Raw genomic sequence first — 22961 nt, 5'->3', positions numbered from 1 at the left:
CAAGTAGGTAATCATGATGTGGTCAGCTTGAGCCCTGGGCTGGGGAAGGTAATGATATGCTCATGAAATGCTCCCATCTGATGCCCCAAATCTCATACTTAGCAACACCATAGCAGATTTTTATAACCATGAGGTTAGTTTAAATCTAGGAACTCAAAACCAATTATTTCACCTTCTAACAGAATTTACCTGTTGCTGTCTCCTTCTTCTAACATTGTGACAGAAACTAGAACCCTTCACCACGAACTGCAAAGAGGCCATTGTTTTCCTACAAAATTCAGTCTTCTCCCTAGACACACACAAAACCCTGAATACAGCACAGGTAAGTTCACATTCATTGTATTTTATTTGACAGGTAGGTGGAGACATAAAGATTTAGTAAAACTTGAAAATAAGTTTTGGGTTTCACCATCATCTGTAGCAGAGATTTTCAAACCCTTTTTGATTTCTAGAATCCTTCTGATTAACAAAAGACTGCAAGACTACTTCTTCCTATTTGTCATGAAAAAAAAATTCCACCCCACCCAGAAGGAAAAAAATACCACTACACTAATGATATGCCAATAAGGCATGAGTATTAGAAATGAGTAATTCAAGCAAGACACAGAAAGAGATTGCCTGTGAGGATCACAGCAGCCTCAAGATGGGGCCACGTGGCCAGAAGGCTTCCCAGGGATGTCTGGGTGTCTTGATATGCTCAAAGTCATTGGAAGGAATGTACCAGAAATGGGTTAGCTCTTATAATGGGAATGTATTAGGTTAAAAGCTTACAGTTTGGGAAGCAGTTGTTGAGCACCTGTTTCCCATGTATGAGGTCCCAGGTTCAATCCCCTACTTCCAAAAAAAAAAAAAGCTTACAGTTCTGAGGCTGTGAAAGTGTCCAAGTCAAGGCACCATCAGAGATGCTGTCTCGACAGAGGTTGGCTTCCTGTGATCCTGGGCTCCTGCCACGAGGCGAGACACAATGGTGGCTGTGCAGGTCTGGCTCCACCTCCTGCTCCAGGCTCACTCTTCCCCACCCTCAGCTGTGGACATGCAGGCACATGGCTCACCTCTCCCCTCTCCTCCCAGGCCTCATCTCCTCCAGCCTCTTGGGTTTCTCTGTCTCTGTTCTCTGTGTGTCTCTGCTTTCAGTCCTCTGTTTATAAAGGACTCCAGCAAGAGGCCCAAGACCCACCCTGGGTCACCTTCACTGAAGTGATCCAATCAAAGCCCCAGCTGATTCCCATCCAGTCAAAGGGTCCCACACCCACAGGAATGGACCAGCTCTGAGAACATGATTTTTTCAAGTTGGAGGGAGACACAAATGTCCATCAGCAAGTACATGGGTAAACAATTTGTAGTATATTTCTACTATAGAATAAAAAGGAACAAAAACTAAAAAATAACAAAAATTTAAAAAAAACAAATTTCAAAAAAGGAACAAACTACTTTTATATGAAGCAACATGGATGGATCTCAAAAAAATATGCACAATGAAAAACAGGTGCAAAAGAATACATGCTGATGTTCCATTACTACGAAGTTCTGCAATGGGCAAAACACTCATCTGTAGATGCAGAAAGCAAACCAGTGGTTGCCTGAGGCCAGGGTGGGACCCCTTGCAAAGGGGCACACAAAACTCTCGGGGGTGATGGAAATGGTCTGACTGTTGACTGTGGCAGGGTTTACATGGTGTGCACATCTGTCGATCTAAAATGGTGCATTTTACTGCATATAAATTACACCTCAATAAAGTTGATTTAAGAACATGATCTTTTCTGGGGTCCATGAAAAGCTTTAAACTGTCACACCAGGGCTCTGTAGGTAAGACCCCAGTGTCCTGGTCTAAACATAAGTTCTCCTCCTGCTGCCAAGTCTTAAGGATTCTTATCTTTCCTGCCTTTGAGCTTCACCTGACTCACCTTCCCTTTCAGGAGAGCATCTGGAACTTCCCACCTTCCAGCTGAAACTGGAGGTCTTGAATGTGGGGGCAGCACACTGCCAGGCTGCTGCTTACGGACCAGAGGAAGGGCTTCTCCTTGGAGCTGCAGGGCATGTGCGCCTTTCTCTCCCTCCAAGCAGGAAGTCCCCTAGTTAATCAGCAAACACTGGAGCAGATGGCGCTTGTGCTGGAAGATGCGCTACTTGTCAGCCTCGGTGGGGAGGGGGGCGCCAACCTGGCAGTGCTCAGGAGAGAGGAACTGGTGCCAGGGAGGACTTCTGGTGAGCGCACTGTGTTTGGGAGAGCAGTGTTCTCCCTGGGAGTCCAGCCCCTGTTCCTCCCAGCAAAAGTACTCCCACTCAGAAGCAGAGCTTATCTCTACTCACATAGTCCAAAGAAAAATAGGCAAATGCCTAGAGCGCTCACGTGGGAGAAAAGTTAAAACTCACCATAATGGGAACTCACAAGTCGGTGGTCATCACGTGGTTCCTTGCTGCCTGACACCCAAGCGGCTCCATCCTGGGAAGCTGCAGTCTGCCCCCCTCCCCACCCCAGTCACTGTCCACCTTTTGGCTTCGCTGTGGGCTCCCTCCTGGGGCCCCTTCCTTCTGGCACAAGTGAACTAAGAGTGCCGCCCCCTTCAACTGGGCTGTCACCAGCAGCACACGCCTGGTGACTCCTTGGGTGGCATGGTGACCAGGGCCAGTCTCAAAGCTACCTTCGCTTTCCAGAGACTTGATGGATGGCTGAGATGATCAGGGACAGCTAAAGTGATCATGGACAGTGGAGGTAATCGAGGCCATGTGATCTGTGATAGCTTAAGTATCAGGGATGGCTGAGGTGATCTTGGATGGCTATATTGGTCATGGATGGCTGAGGTGATAGAGGATAGCTGAGATGATCAAGGAGAGCCAGATGACCAGGGTTGGCTGAAGTGTTTGGGGACAACCAGATGATCAGGGATGGCTGAGGTGATCATGAACAGCTGATGTGATTGGGTGGTAGGGGTGGCTGAGGTGATTAGGGAAGGTTGAGGTGATCTTGGAAGGTTGAGGTTGTCTGGGGCAGCTTAGGTGATCATGGACCACAGAGGTAATTGAGGCCTACCTTACTCTTAAGCCCCAAAGCAGAGCCTTTACAGATAAACAGAGATGGCAAGAAGAAAATTTCAACAAGAGAGTTAGGCAGAACTTACATTTATTGTGTCTACAGAGTCAAGGAGCCAAGGTCAGTCTAAAGTGACTCAGACTCAACTCCCTGAGCTGCAGTTTCACTCTTGCTGAAATGCCTGTTTCTATTTAGCATCTGCTTTGATTATGTCCTAACTTTTGTGCATATAGATGAACACACATAGCTGCTTATATAATTGTATGATTAGCATGGTTGAGAAATCTTGCTTGCACATACACTGCATGATCAGGAAAAGGGTGGATAAGCTCTGCCCAGGGTGGGGATTTTACTATGGTAATTAAGCAAGTTCAGATAAGGACAACTAGGGGTTTCTTCTGTGCAGGTCCAATGAACCGGTTGAAGCTGGTTTTCATACGTCGCTGCTCTAGCAAGATGTTCTTAACCACAAGTTTCAGCACCTGACACCATATGGGGGTTGTATCTCGTCATCATTTGATTTACATCTGATTTTGTCCCTCTGAATTTTAGCAATGGTAAAGAGAAGGAACAAACAAGAATAAGGCAGTTAGAACATCCATCCATCAACATGGTCAGAAGTAGCTGTAGTATCAGGGATAGCTGAGGTAATCAGGCATGGCTAAGGTGAACATGGACATCTGAGGTGATTGTTAACAGTGGAGATGATCAGAGACTTCTTAGGACAATAGGAACAACCACATGATCAGGGATGACCAAGGTAATCGAGGATGACTGAGGTGATGTGCACAGCTAAGGTGATGGTGGACAGCTGAGGTGATGGGGATGGCTGAGGTGATGGGGATGGTTGAGGTGATGGGGATGGCTGAGGTGATGTGCACAGCTAAAGTGATGGTGGACAGCTTAGGTGATGGTGGACAGCTGAGGTGATGGTGCACAGCTGAGGTGATGGTGGATGGCTGAGGTGATGGTGATGGCTGAGGTGATGGTGCACAGCTGAGGTGATGGGGATGGCTAAGGTGATGGTGGATGGCTGAGATGATGGGGACGGCTGAGGTGATGGGGACAGCTGAGGTGATGGGGACGGCTAAGGTGATGGGGATAACTGAGGTGATAGGGATGGCTGAGGTGATGGTGGACAGCTGAGGTGATGGCGGACAGCTGAGGTGATGGTGCACGGCTGAGGTGATGGTGCACACTGAGGTGATGGTGCACGGCTGAGGTGATGGGGACAGCTGAGGTGATGGGGACAGCTGAGGTGATGGGGACAGCTGAGGTGATTGGATGGCTGAGGTGATGGTGGACAGCTGAGGTGATGGGGATGGCTGAAATGATGGTGGACAGCTGAGGTGATGGTGGATGGCTGAGGTGATGGGGATGGCTGAGGTGATGGTGGATGGCTGAGGTGATGTGCACAGCTGAGGTGATGGTGCACAGCTAAGGTGATGGGGACGGCTGAGGTGATGGGGATGGCTGAGGTGATGGTGGACAGCTGAGATGATGGGGATGGCTGAGGTGATGTGGACCTCTGAGGTTCTCGGGGATGGCTTAGGTGGTCATTAGGTGATCTAGGTGATGATGAACAGCTGAGGTGATCAGGGATGGTTGAGGTGATCATGGACAGCTAAGGTGTTCAGGGCAACTGAGATGATTGTGAATGATCAAAGTGATCATAGATGGCTGAGGTGATCAAGAGTGTATTTCTGGCTGGAGCTCACTGCCCTGCATATTTTTGTCTCCTCTCAACTACCTGTGATGGCATGGACAAGTTGGTATTATCAGAATCCATGAGAGGTGCCCCATCCACTGAGGAGATGGAGAGCAATGACACATCTTTATTTCTAACTTATGAACAGTGTCCACCTTGCATTTCTACTAAGCTTATCTAGAAGGTTTCCAGAGTAGTACAATCGAAAGCTACACAGGAGCATCAAGGGGTCCCTGTTGGAGGTTCCCCTGCTGAGTGCTAAGGTGAGGGGACACATTTAGGAAGTTGATTGCCTTTGCCCTAGTGTTGGATTTAGCCTCTGGGGATAAGTCACTCTTGCTGCCCATTCACAGGACATGGACACAACCAACACCAGACATAGTTCCAGCTGTGGAGGTGCCACAGAAACACTGAGCATGTCAGTCCCAGAAAGGGGGTACATCCTTCTCAGCCATCAGGGTTAAGAGGAGAGATTGGTTTTGGTTAAGAGCTTTGTATTAAACCAACAACATTACACCTGAAATCCCCAAAACCTTCTGATAGTTGTCTCAAAAGGGTGTGTCTTGTCACTTGAACAACATCTTATTAATGAGAGATAGTCATTGTTTCCTAATGATAAATGGTCTATTTGGTCCACATCCTCAGACTATACCCCAAGTGCCAGAATTTGAAATTCTAAATTTGATTTTGTCTCTGAATATTTAAAAAGGACAATTGGCTTTTCATTACTTTTGGTTGAGACTTCAGTGTCTACTCTCTTTACCTCTGGTCGGCAGGTTCAGTCATTAGCACTTCTGAGCACTGGTGCTCCAGGAGTCCAAACATCTGGAAGGTGCTCGCTACTCAGAAGCAACTGAGTGTTTGTAAAATCTGTAGTGCAAGCGTGAAAAAGGACAAGTTCTCCAGTTCTGCTGCAACTGGGATGTAGCAGCAGCACTTCTCCTCACAGGTATATTTCCCTCCTTAATTGCTTTTAATTTTTTCCCAATTTAAAAAGCAAACAATGGCAGGAAAAAATATGCCAAGCCCCCCTCTTTGCCAATAGGATTGAATTATTTAAGAAAGATACTGATAGAATGCTATCAAATAAGGGAGAAAAGCAGTGCTTCTTGTTTAGAAGAAACAGTGCCTCCAGTTCACTAACAAGCCTCCTTTTGGTGCCCCAGATAGATTTCCTCTGAAAGTGCAACTGAACGGTGCTGTCCACAGTGTAAAGTGACATAGCACACTGTTCCCCAGCCCAGCAGGAGCTCGGGTCTGTGCCAGGGCAGGGCCTTGCCCTCCAGGTTCAGGGGCTGGCCAGTGCACCACGAGGGGCTGGGGACCCGCATCGAGCAAGCTCACAAAGGACCAGCTGCCAACCCAAGCCCCATATTGGTTTGCGGCAGACCGTGTAACTAATGTGGATGCCCCATGTGGGTTTATGCTGTCCTGGCACACTGTTCTGCATGTGGAGGGGTGATCATGCCATGCACCTGACTGTGCGCCCTGCTACCCTCTCAGCCACTGATGACTTCCTGCCTCCCTCTGGGCTCTGCCAGCACAGGGATTCACATGGAGTGAGACCTGGGGTCTCTGCTGAGGGGCCCACGCCCTGGAGGGTTGGGGAAGCTGGGACAACTGGACGGTGGTGTCGGGGGACCCGCCCACAGGGCCTGGCCTGCAGCTCCCTCCTGACCTTCGCCGACAGCATCTGGTAAGCCCCATCTCCCACCCAGCCATCGCCACCCCCCAGCCTCAGGCACAGAAGGCCCTGGGACCAGCCCCCGATCACACCTGTGATCACAGGCCAGGTGTGGCTTCATGTAAAGCTGACTTTCCAGAAAGGCCTCCTGGGTGGGTGAGCAGTAGATGTGGGTCAGAATCCCACGTGCTCACATGAATCTCTAACAGGCTTCTTAGAGAGGCCTCACTGTCCCCCGTGTTCAAATCTTCTGATACAGCTGCTCCTGAACTGCAGAGCCTGGGCATGAGCTGTCTCCTCAGAGAGCCCTGGGGACTCCAGCTCCAGCCTCTCCTTCAGGTTCCACAGAGACCCTTTATCTAGAAAGAGCAATATACTGCCATAAATGACATAAATATTTCATGCAACGTTTCTTTCTAAATTACATCCTTCCTCTTATTTTTCATATTTCCTTATCACTGTACAATAAAGGAGGAATCAAGTAACTATGACAATGGACTTTCTTGAAATTATTCATTTCTAAATAGGAATTCTAATTTAAGATTCTTTTATATTGTGCATCCCACATTTGCAAAACATACCTCCTTCTGTATGTAATCATGTTTATTCCTCTGGCTTGTTCGCGTCTACTTGTGTCTCTGGACGAGGTACATGCAACTTCTAATAAAATGTGTTTTTGAAGCCCAGAGCCAGGCCACGAGCTGGTGTGTGGCTGTGTGTCCACTCAGCCTCTGTGTCTTCCAGCAGCCACCTGCGGCACGTCCTGCCTGAGATGGTCTCCACGGAGAAGGTGTACATTAGATCCTTAGGATATGTCATCAACAACTATTTTCCAGAAATGGACAGGACGGACCTGCCCAAGACCTGCAGGGAAAGCAGAAAGTTTTCAGGAACTTGGAGAAGCTCTAAGACTCCCTGCCAGCACTTCCTCCAAGAGCTGGAGAGCTGCCGCCCCCTGGGCATGGCCACGTGTTCCCGCAGCTCCTAAGTCCCTCCTGGGAGGGGTGGCTGAGCTCCCTCAGGGCTCCTGGCCCGAGGTCCAGGCTCCTGGGGGTGGGGTGAGGGTGGCAGCAACATTTCACCCTCGGGGGAGTCCATGGGTCTCATGTGTCCACGACCTGGATGTTTACATCCCACCGACTTGGAGGCTGCAGGGTTAGGAAGCGCCTTCCTGACCGTGCATGAAGACGGGTATGTAGGCCACCAGGACAGATGCGCCTCGGGCCGACACACGGGCCTCTCACAGATGTGCCACGGGCCCAATGTGCCTGGCCCCTCACAGGCGGGGTCACCCAGCAGCCTCGCACAGAGCCACAGCGTGGGGGCGTTTAACCCCTATGGCCCATGAGGCAGGGTCCCTGGCACCATCTCCACGTCAGGCTCATTGGCCAACAGCCATTCCCAAACACCAGTTTGCCAGGGACCTGTTCCTGGAATTTGATTCTGAGGGAATCCTGCTCCCTCATCTGTCCCTTCAGATCCACTTGCCTGTGGCTCCATTTACCTTTGGATGAAATTCAGAGCCACCTTGCCAAGGTCTGAGAATAACCTTGTTAGGATCTTGATGGGGAATGTGTTGAATGTATACATTAAAGAGAGCCACCCCTCTGTGGAACAGAGCACTGCGCCTTCCGGAACCACAGGTGTCCCAGGGAACAGGGGGCTCGTCAATCCTGGCACATCATCTGGTTTGGACTGATGGTATAGGGGTTACGGAGCATTTTCACTGACAGTAATACACTCAAGGAGTTGTTTTGAAATATTTCATACATTCTTCTATTTAGAGCTCAGAATGAAAGAAATGGAGTCTGTGAGGAAAGGCAACAAACCGTTCATGGGCATCAAGCTCAGCAATGCAGCCATAAGTGACCAGACTGTTGATTCCATGATGAAGGGGGCAAGTAAAGGTGTGAGACTCACTCACCCATGGGCCCACAGGCCCCGAGGTCAGGCCCCAGAGTGTGGAGCTTGGCCTTGTGGGCCCAAGTGGCAGGTCTGGGGGGTGCTGGCCACAGGGGAGGGCCTGGCCCATTTCCAGATCACTTCCAATCTCATTTTTGAACTAGACTGTGCTTCTGAAGTAGAAGCAAGACTAACTTGCTTATTTGTCCATTTCCAGAGTCATGGTCACTGGCCTCCAAAGTGGTGTCCTTCTCTGAACGTGCCCCCCCTTCAGGAGGCCCCACCCCACCATCTCAGACAGCAGCATCCTCCATCCTGGGTCACTGAGCCTGCAGGTGCACTCCAGCTCAGCCCCCCTGAGCTGCCGAACCCTGTGCTTTGCCCCGGCCACATGATGTCAGAGCCCATATCGAGGAGGACGAGCCAGAACAGGAGGCGGGTAGCCAGCCTCCATGGAGTGAGTGAGCCAAGCACTAATGGAGAGCAGGAAGCACTCCAGCCCCTGCTGGGTGGTGGGTGCTGGGGCAATACATTTGCAGCTCCACAAATTGTGTTCATTTATATACTTCCAAAAGTTTTGCAAACAAATTTTTCTTTTTCTTTTACTTAAGAGAAGAATATCTTCCACTTCACTTCCACCCAAGAAGGAGTAACAGGGACCAGATTTACAACCAAAAGTACTAGCCAAACAACAGATTTGAAGACACACAGCATTAGGCAACAAAGGATATTGATCTTTGAGGACAGGAAACAAATGATGTAAGTCCTGTAATTTCCCCAGACTTGTGCCTGGAGAGTCCCCAGTCCTCAGTGCAGGGAGAGGAAACCCAAGAGGAGTCCAACAGACTCCTTAAGTTGAGGAGACAGAGCCAAGAGTCCAGGCAGACCAAGGCAGCTGGAGTTTGCAGAACAGAGTACCAAAGAAGAGAAACCTGCACAGAGAGGACTGACCACAGTCCCCTCCACAGTCCAGGAAATTATTGACCTGAGGCTGGGGAAAAACACTCAAAAGAACTAGATAACAGTTCCCAGCACTTACAAAAGGCTAGGAATAGTGCCTGTTTCTACCCACCAGACTGGAAAAACACATATTAGTGGGACATTGGGTAGAATACTCAAAGATCTTGCTTCAAGAGTTGGGAATAAGTAGCCCTAACCTGAGCACTGCACCTGACCACCTACAAAATCATAAACACAAGACCCTGGAGGATTAAGTTGTTTGCTAGTAAGTTAACTGCATCCCAGAACAAAGTTCAAGAAGGTATGAAGGAATTTAAAAATACCCTATAACCTAGATAAAATTCATAAAGTCTGACTTGCAAACACAGATCATCAGGCATATCAAGAAGCAGGAAAACATAAACTTTACTGAGGAGAATAAGTAACCAAATAAAACCAACCCATAATGGACACAGATGTTAGAATTATCAATCATGATGGACGTTAAAACAGTTATATCTATATTCCAAATGCTGCAAAGTTAAGCGAAGTCATTGAAGATATAAAAAAGACCCAGACTGAACTTACAGAACTAGAAACGACAACATAAAAAATGAGAAATACACTGAGATTAACAGAAGATTAGACTTGGCAGAAGAAAATATTAGTGCACTTGATGGCCTATCAACAGAAACTATCCAAAATGAAACACAGAAATATAAAGAATCCAGAAAAGTTAAAATAGCATCAGTGAACTATAGGGCAGCCTATCATACATTTAATTGGTGTCCCCAAGGCAGGGAAACAACAAAGGATTTGAAGAAATCATGGCAGAATATTTTTCAAATTTGATGAAAACTATCAACCCACACAAATTAAAGAAGCTCAAGGTATCTCAAGCACAAGAATTATGAAGAAAATTATACCAAGGCAAATCATAATTAAATTGATCAAAACCAGTGATAAAAGAAAATCTTAAGAGCAGCTATAGAAAAACCACATGAAATATACAGAGGAACAAAAATAAACATGACAGCAGATTTCTTAACTGACAGCAACACAAGCGATGAGGTGATGGGGCAACTTCTTCAAACTACCAAAAACAAAACAAAAAACCCTTAAAAAAATATAATTCCATACCTGACAAAAACATCTTTCAAATATGATGGGAAGAGGATTGTGGGAAGGAGAAGGAGGAGGAGGAGGATGCTCAAGGAATCAGCCGCCCCTCCCCCCATCCCCAGCACCACGAAAACTGGCAGGAACAGTCAGAGTAAATTATTTTGGAACTCTGGAATCTAGTGGAGCTCTGCACAGCACCGAGTGAAGAGAGGGAGGAGGAGGCTGGTAAATTGTGGCAAATATCAGTAAACATCACCCTCCTTGCAGTAGCTACCACTCTCCATTCCCCACCACATGGGAGGCAGCAGTGGGGGCTGCAACCTGGGCTCCTGGTGCAGCTTGCAGGGGCCAAGGTGGGCTATAAGGACCAAGTCCTCAAAAGTCCTGGGGTGTGTGGTTTGATCTCTGATCACTGCTTTAGATCCCTGGGGGGCAACCCTGAGGGTGGTCACTGTTTCAAAACCCCTCAGGCAAAAGAAGCTGAAGAGTTTTAAAGAGGTCATATCTTTATTTCTTTATCTTTTCTCTTTACGTTCCCCATTTGGAAGCAAAAATATTTTGGAAAAGTCATGAATTGACAATTTTAACCTAAACAGCAACAATAGCTAGCAATCCAGAGGAGTGGGAGAATTAGATTCTCAGAGTTATAACAACACAATGCTCACTAAGACTGTCCAGTTGTCAACAAAAAATTACAAAACACACAGAGGAACATGTAAATATGGCCCATTCACAGTAAAATTAGAAATTGCCAGAAAATATCCCTGAGGAAGCTTATACATTGAATCAGTTAGTCAAAGACCTTAAATCATCTGTGTTAATTATGTTATTGAGCTAAAGGAATCCATATAGAAAGAACTAAAGGAAATTAGGAAAATATTGGCTGAACAAAATAAAGAGATAGATATTATGAAAAGTGACCAAACAAAAATTTTGGAGCTGCACAGCATAATAATTGATACAAAAAACTCATTAGAGGGAAGCGGATTTGGCCTAATGGATAGGGCATCCATCTACCACATGGGAGGTCCAAGGGCCTCCTGACCCATGTGATGAGCTGGCCCAAGTGCCGTGCTGATGCACACAAGAAGTGCCGTGCCACACAATGATGTCCCCACATAGAGGAGCCCAGTGTGCAAGGAGTGTGCCCTGTAAGTGTGTCCAGTGTGAAAAAAGTGCAGCCTGCCCAGGAATGGTGCCACACACACAGAGAATTGATGCTGCAAGATGACACAACAAAAAGAGACACAGATTCTGGGTGTCACTGACAAGAATACAAGCAGACACAGAAGAACACACAGCGAATGAACACAGAGGACAGACAACTGAGGGGCAGGGAGCAGTGAAGGGGAGAGAAATAAAAAATAAATCTTTAAAAATAAACCTCATTAGACAGATTCAACAGAAGATTGGAACAGGCAGAAGAAAGGATCAGCAAAGCATGAAGATAAGATAATTGAAAGTATACAATGTGAGGAGCAGAAAGGAAAAAATCTGAAGAAAAATGAACAGAACCTGAGGGACACCATCAAGCATCCCAACATTTGCATTATTGGAGTTTCACAATGGCATGAGAGAGAAAGAAAGGAGGAGAAAAAGTATTTGAAGAAATAATGGCTCAAAACTTCCCAAATATGATGTAAGGCATGACTATACACATCTAGGAAGCTCAACAAATGATAAGCAGGATAAACTCTAGGAAATCTACACCAAGTCACATTATGGTGAAATTGTCAAAATCCAAAGGCAGAGGAGTTTGAAAGCAGCAAGAGAGGAGTCACTTCATCCATAAGATTAGCAGCAATTGCTCATCAAACCATGGAGGCAGGAAGACTGTTGGGATTGCATATTTAAAGACTTTATATGAAAACTCAACCAAGAATTCTATACCTAGCAAAGTTATCCTTCAAAAATTAAATGGAAATTAAGACACTTACAGAAAAAGCAAAAGCTGAAAGAGTTCAAGTTGACTAATCTTTACACAAGAAGAAATGGAAAATATCAACAGGCTTATAATGAGTAAAGAGTCAGAATCAGTAATTAAAAACCTTCCATCAACAAAAAGTTCAGGACTGGATGGTTTCACTGCTCAATTCTAACATTTAAAGAAGATTTAACACCAATTCTTCTCAAACTCTCCCAAAAATATAGAAAATGAGGGAACATTTTCTACCTTATTCTATGAGGCCAGCATTACCCTAATAACAAAGCCAGATAAAGACAGCACAAGAAAAAATATATACAGGCCCATATCCCTTATGAATATGGATGCAATTACCCCCAACAAAATACTGGCAAAAAAGAATCCAACAGCATTTTAAAAGGATAATATGTATGACCAAGTGGGACATATTCCAGGGATGCAATGGAGGTTCAAAATAAGAAAAACAATCAATAAAATATTCCACATTTATAAAATGAAGGAAAAATAACATGATCATGCAGAAAGTGCATATGAAAAAAAGTCAACATATGATCAGGATAAGAACACTTAGAAAACTGGCAATGGAAGGGAACTTTCTCAACAGGATAAAGTACATTTATGAAAAGTCCATAGCAAATACCATACTCAAAGATATAAGACTGAAACCTTTCCCCCTAAGATCAGAAACAAAACAAGAATACCTGTTCCCACCACTGTTATCCAACATTGCACTAAAAGGTCTCGCACGAGCAACCAGGCAAGAGAAAGAAATACAAGGCATCTGAATTGGGAAGGAAGAAGTCAAATTATCCCTCTTCATGAACAGCATGATCTTATATGTAGAAAATCCCCCCAAAAAACACAAGAAAGTTACTAGAACTACCAATAAACAAATTCAACAAAGTTGTAGGGTACAAGATAAGCACACAGAAGTTAGTACAGTTTCTATATCCTTGAAATGAACAATCTGAAAAGGAAATCTAGAAAACAATTCAATTTATAATAACATCTAAAAGAATAAAATACCTGGGAATAAATTTAACCAAGGACCTGAAAGACATGTACACTGAAAACTACAAAACATTGCTGAAAGAAATAAAAGAAGACATAAATAAGTGGAATGACATTCCAAGTTCTTGGATTAGAAGGCTTAATTTTGTTAAAATGTCAACATGTATATACCTACCAAATTCCAGCAGCCTTTTTTGCAGAAATGGAAAAGCTGATCCTCAAATTCATATGGAATTGCAAGGGGACCCAAATAGTCAAAACAATCCTGAAAAAGAATAACAAAGTTAGAGAACTCATACTTTCTTATTTCAAAACTTACTACAAAGTGACATTAATTACAACAGTTTGGTACTGGCATAAGGATATACATATAGACCAATGGAATAGAATTGAGAGTCCAGAGACAAAACCACACATTTATGGGCAGGTGATTTTTGACAAGGGTACCAAGACCACAAATGGTGCTAGGACCATTGGAGATCCACAAATAAAATAATGAACATGTACCCGTACCTCTTACCATGTACAAAAATTAATTCAAAATGGATCAACAACCCAAACATAAGAGCTAATACTCTAAAACTCTTATAGGAGTTTAGGACCTTGTAGTAGGCAAAGGACTTTTAGATTTTCCAGCAAAAGCACAAGCAACAAAACAAAAGAACAAAAATAAAAAGGTAATTCATCAAAATTAAAAACTTTTGTGCATCAAAGGATATTGTCAACAAAGTGAAAAAGACAACCTACATAATGGGAGAAAATATTTGGAGAACACAGATCTGGTAAGGATTTACTATCCAGAATATATTAAAAACTTCTACAACTCAAGAACAAAAATACAAACAACCCAATTAAAAAATGGGCCAGAGATTTGTGTAGACATTTCTCTAAAGAAGATTCTCAGTTGGCCAATAAGTTTATGAAAAGGTGCTCAACATTATTAACATTAGAGAAATGCAAATTAAAACTACAAGATACCACTTCACACACTAAGATTTTTAAAAATGAAAATACAAGTGTTGGTAAAGATGAGGAGAAATAGGAGCCCTTGTACATTGTTGGTGCCAATGTAAGATGGGGTCCAGTCACTGTGGAAAACTTAACTGTTCCTCAGAAACTTAAACATAGATTTACCAAATGATCCAGCAACTCCACTCCCAGCTATATATCCAAAAGAAGGCAAGAGAACAGTTATTCGCATGCCAATGTTCACAGCAGCACTAATCACAATAGCTAAAACCTATTGTCCATCAACAGATGGATGGATAAGCAAAATGTGATATAGCCATACAATGGTAATATTTTTTCAACCATAAAAAGAAATGCAGTGCTGGTACATGCTTCAATATGGATGAGCTTTGAAGACATCATATTAAGTGAAATAGACCAGACATAAAAGGACAAATATTTGTATGATGTAGCTCAGTGGTTGAGCACCTGTTTCCCATGTACAAGGTCCTGGGTTGAAACTCTGGTACCTCCAAAAAAAAAAAAAAAAAAGAAAAGATGGAAACAGATATATCATGTTAATACTAGTCAAAAGCCAATTAGAGTGACTCTATTAATGTCAAGGCAAAGATTATTACCAGGGATAATAAAGGTCATTTCCAATGATAAAGGGATCAATTAATCAAGAATGCCAAACAATCCTAAATGTGTTATACACTTACTAACAAAGTTTCAAAGTACATGAAGCAAAAACTCATAGAATTGCAAGGAGAACTAGGCAAATCACAATTATAGTCAGAGATTTTAGTACTCTTTCAAGAATTAGTGAAGCAGTAAATAGGTAATCAGCAAGAATATAATAGAGCAACACTATCAACCAACTTGATCTAATTGACATTTATAGGACACTCCATCCAGCCACAGTAGAATATACAATCTTTTCAATTGTACATGCAGTATTTACTAAGATGGAACACATTCTGCACCATAAAACAAGTCTCAATAAATTTAAAAAGATTCAAGTCACTCAAACTATGTTCTCTGGTTTGAGATGTAGCTCAGTGGTTGAGCATGTACTTCACATGTATGAGGTCTACTTTACAAAGCATTGTGTTAGAAGTTCTGACCAGTACAATCAAACAAGAAAAAGAAATAAAAGGCAACCAGATTGAAATGAGGAAGTAAAACTCTCTTTATTTTCAGAAATTATGATGATCTATGTAAAGAATCCAATGTAATCTATAAAAAAGTTACTAAAACTTATCAGTGAGTTTACAAGATAAAAGATTAATGTGCAAAAAACATACGCATAGGGAAGGGCTGTGGCTCAATCAGTTGGGCTCCCATCTACCATATGGGAGGCCCTGGGTTTACATCCCAGGGCCTCCTTGTGAAGGCAGGCTTGCCCTCATGCCACGGAGAGCCACCCAGTCTGCAAGTGCTGCCAGCCTGCAAGTATCACAGAGTGATGACTCAGCAAGGTGACACAACAAAAAGGGAGACAAATAAAAACACAGTAGAGCATACAGCAAATGGACACAGAGAGCAGACAACAAGCAAGCCGCTGGGGGGGGGTAAAAAAAACATATGTATATGTAATACAATATGTACAATTTACAAAAATCAAATAAATCTATATACTAGCAATGAACAGCTGGAAAATGAAATTTTAAAAATCCATTTACAACAGCATAAAAATATGAAATACTAGGGATAAATCTGGCAAAAAAATGTGCAAGGCCTACACAGTGAAAACTAAAAAAAAAAAAAAATTGCTAAGAGAAACTAAAGAGGATCTAAACAAACAGAAAGATATATTGTGTTAGGGGTTAGAAGACTCAATTTTTAAAAAATGCCAATTCTCCCCCAATTGATCTTTATAGTCAATGCAATCCCAATCAAAATTCCAGAAGACTATTTTTGCAGTGGTTGAAAAACCAATTCTAAAATGCAAATGGAAATGCTAAGGACCTAGATAAGCCAAAACAATGTTGAAAAAGAAGAACAAAGTTGGGGCACAACAATTCAAGACTTATTATGAAGTGACAGTAAATAAAGTGACAGTAATGAAGACAGTGTGACATTAGCATACAAACAAATAGATGAATGGACAGAAAAAAGTGTCTGAAAATAGGTCAACATATATATGGAAAATTATTTTCAAAAATATTGTAAATGCAGGTCAGTGGAGAACAAATTTCTTTTCAATAAATGGGCTGGAACAATTGGATATCCATATGGAAAAAAATGAACTTTGATCCATATGTTATGCCATACACAAAAATTAACTCAAAATATGTCATATCTAAAACTACAAAATATTGAGAAGAAAACTTAGAAAATCTTTGTGCCCTCAAGTTACTTAGATATAATACCAATAGTGTAATACATAAAAGAACAAATTGATAAATTAGGCATCAACAAAATGTTTAACTTCTGTTTTTCAAAAGATCACATTAAAAGAATGAAAAGGCAATCGTTGACTAGAAAATACCTGCAAATCATTTATCTTATAAAGGATTTGTATCCAAACAATATAAAGAGCTCCCAAAACTGAGCAATGAGAAAATAAACAAAAACCAAACAAAAATATGGAGCAAAAGATTTGAATAGAAACTTAACTGAAGAACATATATGAATGGCAAATATGCATGTGAAAAGCTGTTCAACATCATTAGCTATTAGGGAACTATGAAGCAAAGCCTCAATGAGATACCACTATTCACCTATTAGAATGACTGAAATTAAAAAGAAAGTCTGGCTATACCTAGTGTTGGAGAGAATGTGAAACAACTGCAAATATCACTTGCTGTTGGTGGGGATGTAACATGGTACAACCACTTTGGAAACCTCTCTGGCAGTTTCTCATAATGTTTAACATATACCCATGGGAAACAGCCACTCCACTTCTAAGTATTTAGCCAAGATAAATGAAACCACATGTTCATACAAAAACTCGTACATGAATGCTCACAGCAGCATTATTTGTAATAGCCAAAAACTGGAAACAACCCCAATATATGATTACATTTACATAAAGCTAGAAGATGCAAGCTGATCGGTGCTGACTGAAACCACATCATTGGCTGCCTGGGGAGGGAGTGGAGGAAGAGATTACAGAGGGGCACAGGATATTTTTGTGAGGAACAGATATGTTGCTTTCTGACTGTGTGTATGTGGGTAACTTCGCAGGAATGATACAAATGCCCAAAGGTATCAGGGCGTATACCTTAAGATGTGCACTTCACAGTATGTCAATTATACCTCACTAAAGCTGTTCGTTTAAAAAAAGAAAGAGCAAGTACACACACGACACTTTGAGGTGGAGAAGGGGATGTGTTCGCAGAGCCCACCATGGCTGATGATCACTACGCAGGTGTGGCACAGAGGGTGCAGGTTTGGGCAGGTAGTTGTCCCAGAGATGCAAACCCCAGGCCAGCTCCTTGGCTGAGGCCACTCGATGCCCTACGGGAGACCAAACATGCAGGCCGGAGGCATCGGGTGTGAAATCTGCTGAGGGGATCCCAGGAGCCACAGATCCCAGGCCCAGTCTGGGGGTGGCAGCTACCTTCATGGGCACATCAGGGCCTCCACACGGGTCCACCCAGTGCAAGGCAGAGCTGCACAGCATCCTCCAGGGACCCCATCTGGCCTGGACCTCCCTCACTTGAGATGTGAGAATCCACCTCGTTACCCACAGCCCTTTGCAGAAACAACACTCACGACTCCATGCAGAAAAGTACCTGGCAAGACACACCATGTAGGAGGGCATGACTGCAACAGCCCTAGCCAGGGGGCCCACACTCAGACCCCAGCCATGAGATGAGCTCCCGGCCGGCCTGGCCTCCCCGGCTGGACAGCTGAGCTGGGGGTTGCTCCTCATGTTCCCTCATTAGCTCTGCAGGGCAGAGCCGGGCAGCCCCTGTGGTGGCACATAAGGAGCAGAAGGAGGCTAAGGCCAGCCACGGGGTGCTGCACCCCCCTGCACCAGGCTGCCCCCCCCCCCAGCCAGGCAGCTCCCCTGCACCAGGCTGGAACCCCCTGCACCAGGTTGGCCCCCACTGCCAGGCTGTCCCCCCTGCACCAGGCTGCCCCCCCTCCGCACCAGGCTGCCCCCCACTGCCAGGCTGCCTTCCCCAACCAGGTTGCTCCCCCCCCACCAGGCTGCCCCCCATTGCCAGGCTGCCCCCCCCCGGCCAGGCTGCACCCCCCTGCACCAGGCTGCTCCCCCACTGCCAGGCTGCTCCACCTGCACCAGACTGCCCCACCCCTGCACCAGGCTGCCCCCTACTGCCAGGCTGCCCCCCCGGCCAGGCTGCATCCCCCACACCAGGTTGCCCCCCCCCAAGCCAGGCTGCACCCCCTTGCACCAGGCTGTCCCTCTAACCAGGCTGCCCCCCCAGCCAGGCTGCCCCTCCTGCACCAGGCTGCACCCTCATACTAGGCTGCACCCCCTGCACTAGGCTACCCCCCTGGCCAGGCTGCACACCCCCCCTACTAGGCTGCCCCCCCCAGCCAGGCTGTACCCCCACACCAGGCTGTCCCCCCCATTAGGCTGCCCCCCCATACCAGGCTGCATTCCCCTGTACCAGACTGACCCCTGCACCAGGCTGCCCCCCAGCCAGGCTGCCCCCATCCTGTCTTCCTCTTTGGGTCTAAAGCACAGGGCCCCTCCTGACCTTGGCTCTACCTGCCCTCTCTGGCAGCATGTCTTACCGTCATGGAGCTGGATCTGGCGACCGCGTGTGCTTTCTGCTGGCAGCTGTCAGGTCGGGGGACAGCCAGGCGAGCTAGACCAAGCCCCGGTCTTCTGTCCACCCTGGGGTCTGTCCAGAAAAGGCAGGTCAGGAAGCGCTGGCCCAGGGCCTGACGCTGCTGCTTTAGGAGTGCTGGAGCCTCCGGGCCTCAAGGACTTCCAAGAGCTTCACCCGCCCGCGGAGGTGACGGTTTCCGCGTACAGATCTGCCTCGGGCAGGACGCGGTCTTACCACCGCTGGCAGGCCCTTCCCTCCTCCACCTGCTGGTCCCCGCCTCAGAGCTCTTGGGGACACAGTCCATGGCCAGTTTAACAGCAGAGTGCCTCGGAGCTTGCGTGAAACGGACGACCCTCTGAGAGAACGGAGGGGGACAGCTGCCAAGCAGCAGGCCGCGGGGCATGCGAAGGTCCTCCAGGGCACGGTGGCAGGCGACGCCTGCGCCCACCGGGGACGTTCGGCCCACGTTCTCCTGTGCCTAACGCGGTTCCTCTGCTCCCAGCCCCCGAGAGCAGCCGCGTCGGGACACAGCTCCGCTCACCGTGGCCTGTCTCAGCTTCTCCCAGAGACCTTTTCTGATGAAGGCCCTGGACCCAGGCTCCCAGCCCCCCTGCCAGGGCACCCCTCGCTCCTCTGGGAGGGGCTGCCCGTGGAGCTCCACGGCGGCCAGTGCACAACAGTGAGTACCTCCCTTGCTGAGTCCCCATCAAGGGCAGTCAGCACCGTCCAGGACTGCCGGGACCCCGAGGCGCCCCAAGTGGGATGGCTGAGAACAGGCCTTCTCTGGGTGACCTGTCCATGCAGGCATCTCTAAGCACTGCAAGGGGCTGTTCCAGTCCAGGGCGCGGCCCCCGACTCAGGGAAGCCCTGACCCAGCCCCAGGCGAGACGCTTACTGTGCAGACAGGCTCAGGGGCCTGGGCAGGTGAGGAGCCGCCAGAGGGGACCAACCCTGCCCCTTCTGGGGACACCACATGGCTCTGCCACCTGCCCCCGGCAGGTGCCATCACAGCACGAGTGACTGTGTTCTGTTGAGACGCGTGTGTGTCAGCACTCAGAGGGCGTCACGCGGATTTTGTCCTGGCGGCTCAGGAACTCCAGTAACCCCTGGGTGTCTGTTCTGAGAAGAGGCAGCCAGTCGCCCAGGAGGCACCTGTTCCCCCCAAGAGCAGGAGCCGAGGCGGCCCAGGAGAGGGGCCAGCCGGTGACCTGTCGCCTTCCAAAGACCCGCTGCTGCCGTTGGCCAGTCCAGCTCCCAGCCACACACACGTCCCCTCCACAAACCTGTCCCCCCGGTTCTGCAACAGCCCCCACACCGTGTCCTGGCCACACCAGGAGGAAGGCCTGGCACTGCTGGCTGAGATGTCACGTGGCCACCGATGCTCCCATTGAATTCACTGACCACCCGCTGTCTTGTCCTGAGTGAGGCGGGGGTGTAGAGAGGACATTGGCTTAGGAGCTGGCCATGCGCCCAGGGACCTCTCGTTTATGGGAATCAGTGCCAGGACATGGGGGAAGCACGAGCTCCCCTCCAGGGCAGCGATCCTGCCAGGCCCCGCTCAGGCCAGGCCTTGGACACCCTCTCCACCACCTCCTCCTCTGTCCCTGCAGCCCTGCTCCCCCTGCCCGGTTCCCACACACCTACTCCATGCTGGGGTACCCCTGACTGTGGGCCCATCTGCCCAGCAGGTCCCTGGGGGTCCCCTCAGGCAGCACCAGCTTCTGTTATCATAGGACTTGGGGGGGCGAGTTGTAGGCACAGGCCTCTGGTGACCTGTTTTTTGTTGTTTTTTGTGTGTCTGTTTTGTTTCTTAGTAATTCTGAGACACGAGTATGCAAACCAACAGCCTTTTAACAACAATCCTTATTTTGACAGCTATGATCCATCTGCATATCCAGCAGGAGGGAGGAGGCATCACTGTCACAGGTGCACCAATGACGCCTAAAAACTAGTCACCCAAGCAGGGGTGTCTTCACACAGTGGCCCTGGCCAGCACTACTGCATGGGGTCTGGGGCTTGCCCTGCCATAAGCTGCTTACCTGGGCATCAGTCCATCCCCACTCACCTGCCTGGCTCCTTCCCAGGTCCTTCCTAGACAGCTCCATGCCCCCTCCAGCAGGCTGCAGACCCCCCCCCCCATCTGCACCCCCTCTCCAGCAGGCTGCAGACCCCACCCATGCTGAATACACTCTGGCCACACAGACCCCCAGGTCCTGTGTTTGACACAGCCTTTGTAGCCTCACAATCCACACGCCGGGCACGTGAGCAGCATTAGAGGCCACCCAAGGAAGTGGGTGGGAGCCAGGCGTTTCACTCACCAACATCCTGCCCACACGCAGTTTCTCCACATAGAGCGGCAGGTCCCACTTCTCTTCTACACGTAGCCTGTAGCTATTGCAGGTGGTGCTGGGCTAGGCCTGGAGAGCCTTGAGGGCCTGGCCACCCACCAGGTGGGTCTGGGACAAGCTTCCCATCATGCTTTCTATGTGCAGACACCACAGACTGGTGTGGGGACAGACCCTAGGCTGGGGTACATGCCTGTGGTCAGGAAGCTGGGTGAGCATGGACAGGGTTCAGGAAAGGACATCCCTCCACCAGCAAGGGAGCATGAATGACTATAGAGCAGAGGCCGGGAGGTCGGGGGTGCCTCTTGGCCCGGATGGGGCTCCCTGAGAAGAGCTAGGACATAGGCATGGTAGAAAACCAGGAGGTCAGCAGTTTTGGAAACCACTTCTCCGTGGAGCAGGAAACAAATATTGTTAGTTTTCAGCAGAGGTCCCAGGCTTTCAGGGGCCTCCAAATAAGGCACGACTTCCAGGAAGCAAAGCTGAGCTTCAGGCTGGACATAAGACACAAGGGCAGTGACAATGTCTAAATGGATGGCATTAGTATCCATGAAGGCACGAGAGGAGGTCTGAAGAATCCCTGCCTAAAACACCAGAGACTAACAGATTGCATGGATTCCTTAAAGAGCTGACATCAGAGCTGAAGAATAAGCACTCGGGAAAAGGCTGCTGGATGAATGCATGCCCCAGACGTCTGCAAAGACCTTTGCTAAGATAATAAAGGGTTTACCAATATCACTTGGGATCACAAAGTCTAAAGTACTAAAATGTCCTACAATATAGGCTAAAAGTGTGGCATTTATAAATCTTTTAAGATATCTTTTACTTTTGGAACTACTGAAATTTTATGAAACTCAAAAATGTGACTGTCCTATTTTGGAAAACAAGCTGACAAACATTTACTAAATTAATACAATTTTTAAGTGGCAATTTTACTTGAAGGGATTTGCTACAAAAATTCTTCAAACACAAGACTGTCCAACTAGGCACTTTTCTTTAAGAATCAGAAACTGAAAATAAACCAACTGCTGTGATTAAATCAACAATTAATTACGGTACATCCAAAACAGCCTTTAAAAAGGTTTCTAATACCTTTTCATGTTCTGTTCTCTAGAGCTCTTGATTTCTTTTCTAAGTTAAAAGAGACAAATTACAGGACAATATCTGGAGTATGCTAGCCCATTATTTTCTTAGCAAAACAAAATTCAACTGTTAATTCTGAAGGTTTGATTATAAAGAATTTTCATTTTCTGAGTTAAACATTTGTTTTTTGCAATTATTTAGAATGAGCATATTATCCTCGCAGTCAGGGGATAATATCTATCTATGCTTCATAAAATCTTTTAAAAATGATAGAATTGAACTAAAATTGTGAATTTATTGAATTTAATCAAGAAGCTCTCCTCACGGGAAATTTTGAGTAGTTAAGATCTTTTTTTATAAAGCAGTTCCTTGTATTAACACTGACATCTAGGGGATCTATCTCCAAATTCATCTAAGTAGCAACAAAGTCTACCAAAACCTTCCATTTCTTGTTGAAAATTCTGGTTCAGCAATAACTATATACTATTCCAAAATGGGATGTTAATATTT

The 22961-nt window shown here is 46.4% G+C and overlaps 1 long non-coding RNA gene across 1 annotated transcript; it reads right to left on the bottom strand.

The window, feature by feature from the left end:
- Positions 1-323: 323 nt before the first annotated feature.
- Positions 324-13767, bottom strand: LOC139437581 (uncharacterized). Its single transcript, XR_011647421.1, has 3 exons — positions 13497-13767; positions 7005-7287; positions 324-6782 (listed from the first exon to the last, which is right to left on the bottom strand). It is a non-coding gene; the product is annotated as an uncharacterized lncRNA (long non-coding RNA).
- Between the last annotated feature and the right edge of the window lie 9194 nt (positions 13768-22961).

The sequence above is a fragment of the Dasypus novemcinctus genome, chromosome 25, assembly GCF_030445035.2.
Source record: "Dasypus novemcinctus isolate mDasNov1 chromosome 25, mDasNov1.1.hap2, whole genome shotgun sequence".
NCBI lineage: Eukaryota > Metazoa > Chordata > Mammalia > Cingulata > Dasypodidae > Dasypus > Dasypus novemcinctus.
The sequence above is the reverse complement of the archived record's forward strand: the minus strand, read 5'-3'. Positions and strand labels throughout refer to the sequence as shown.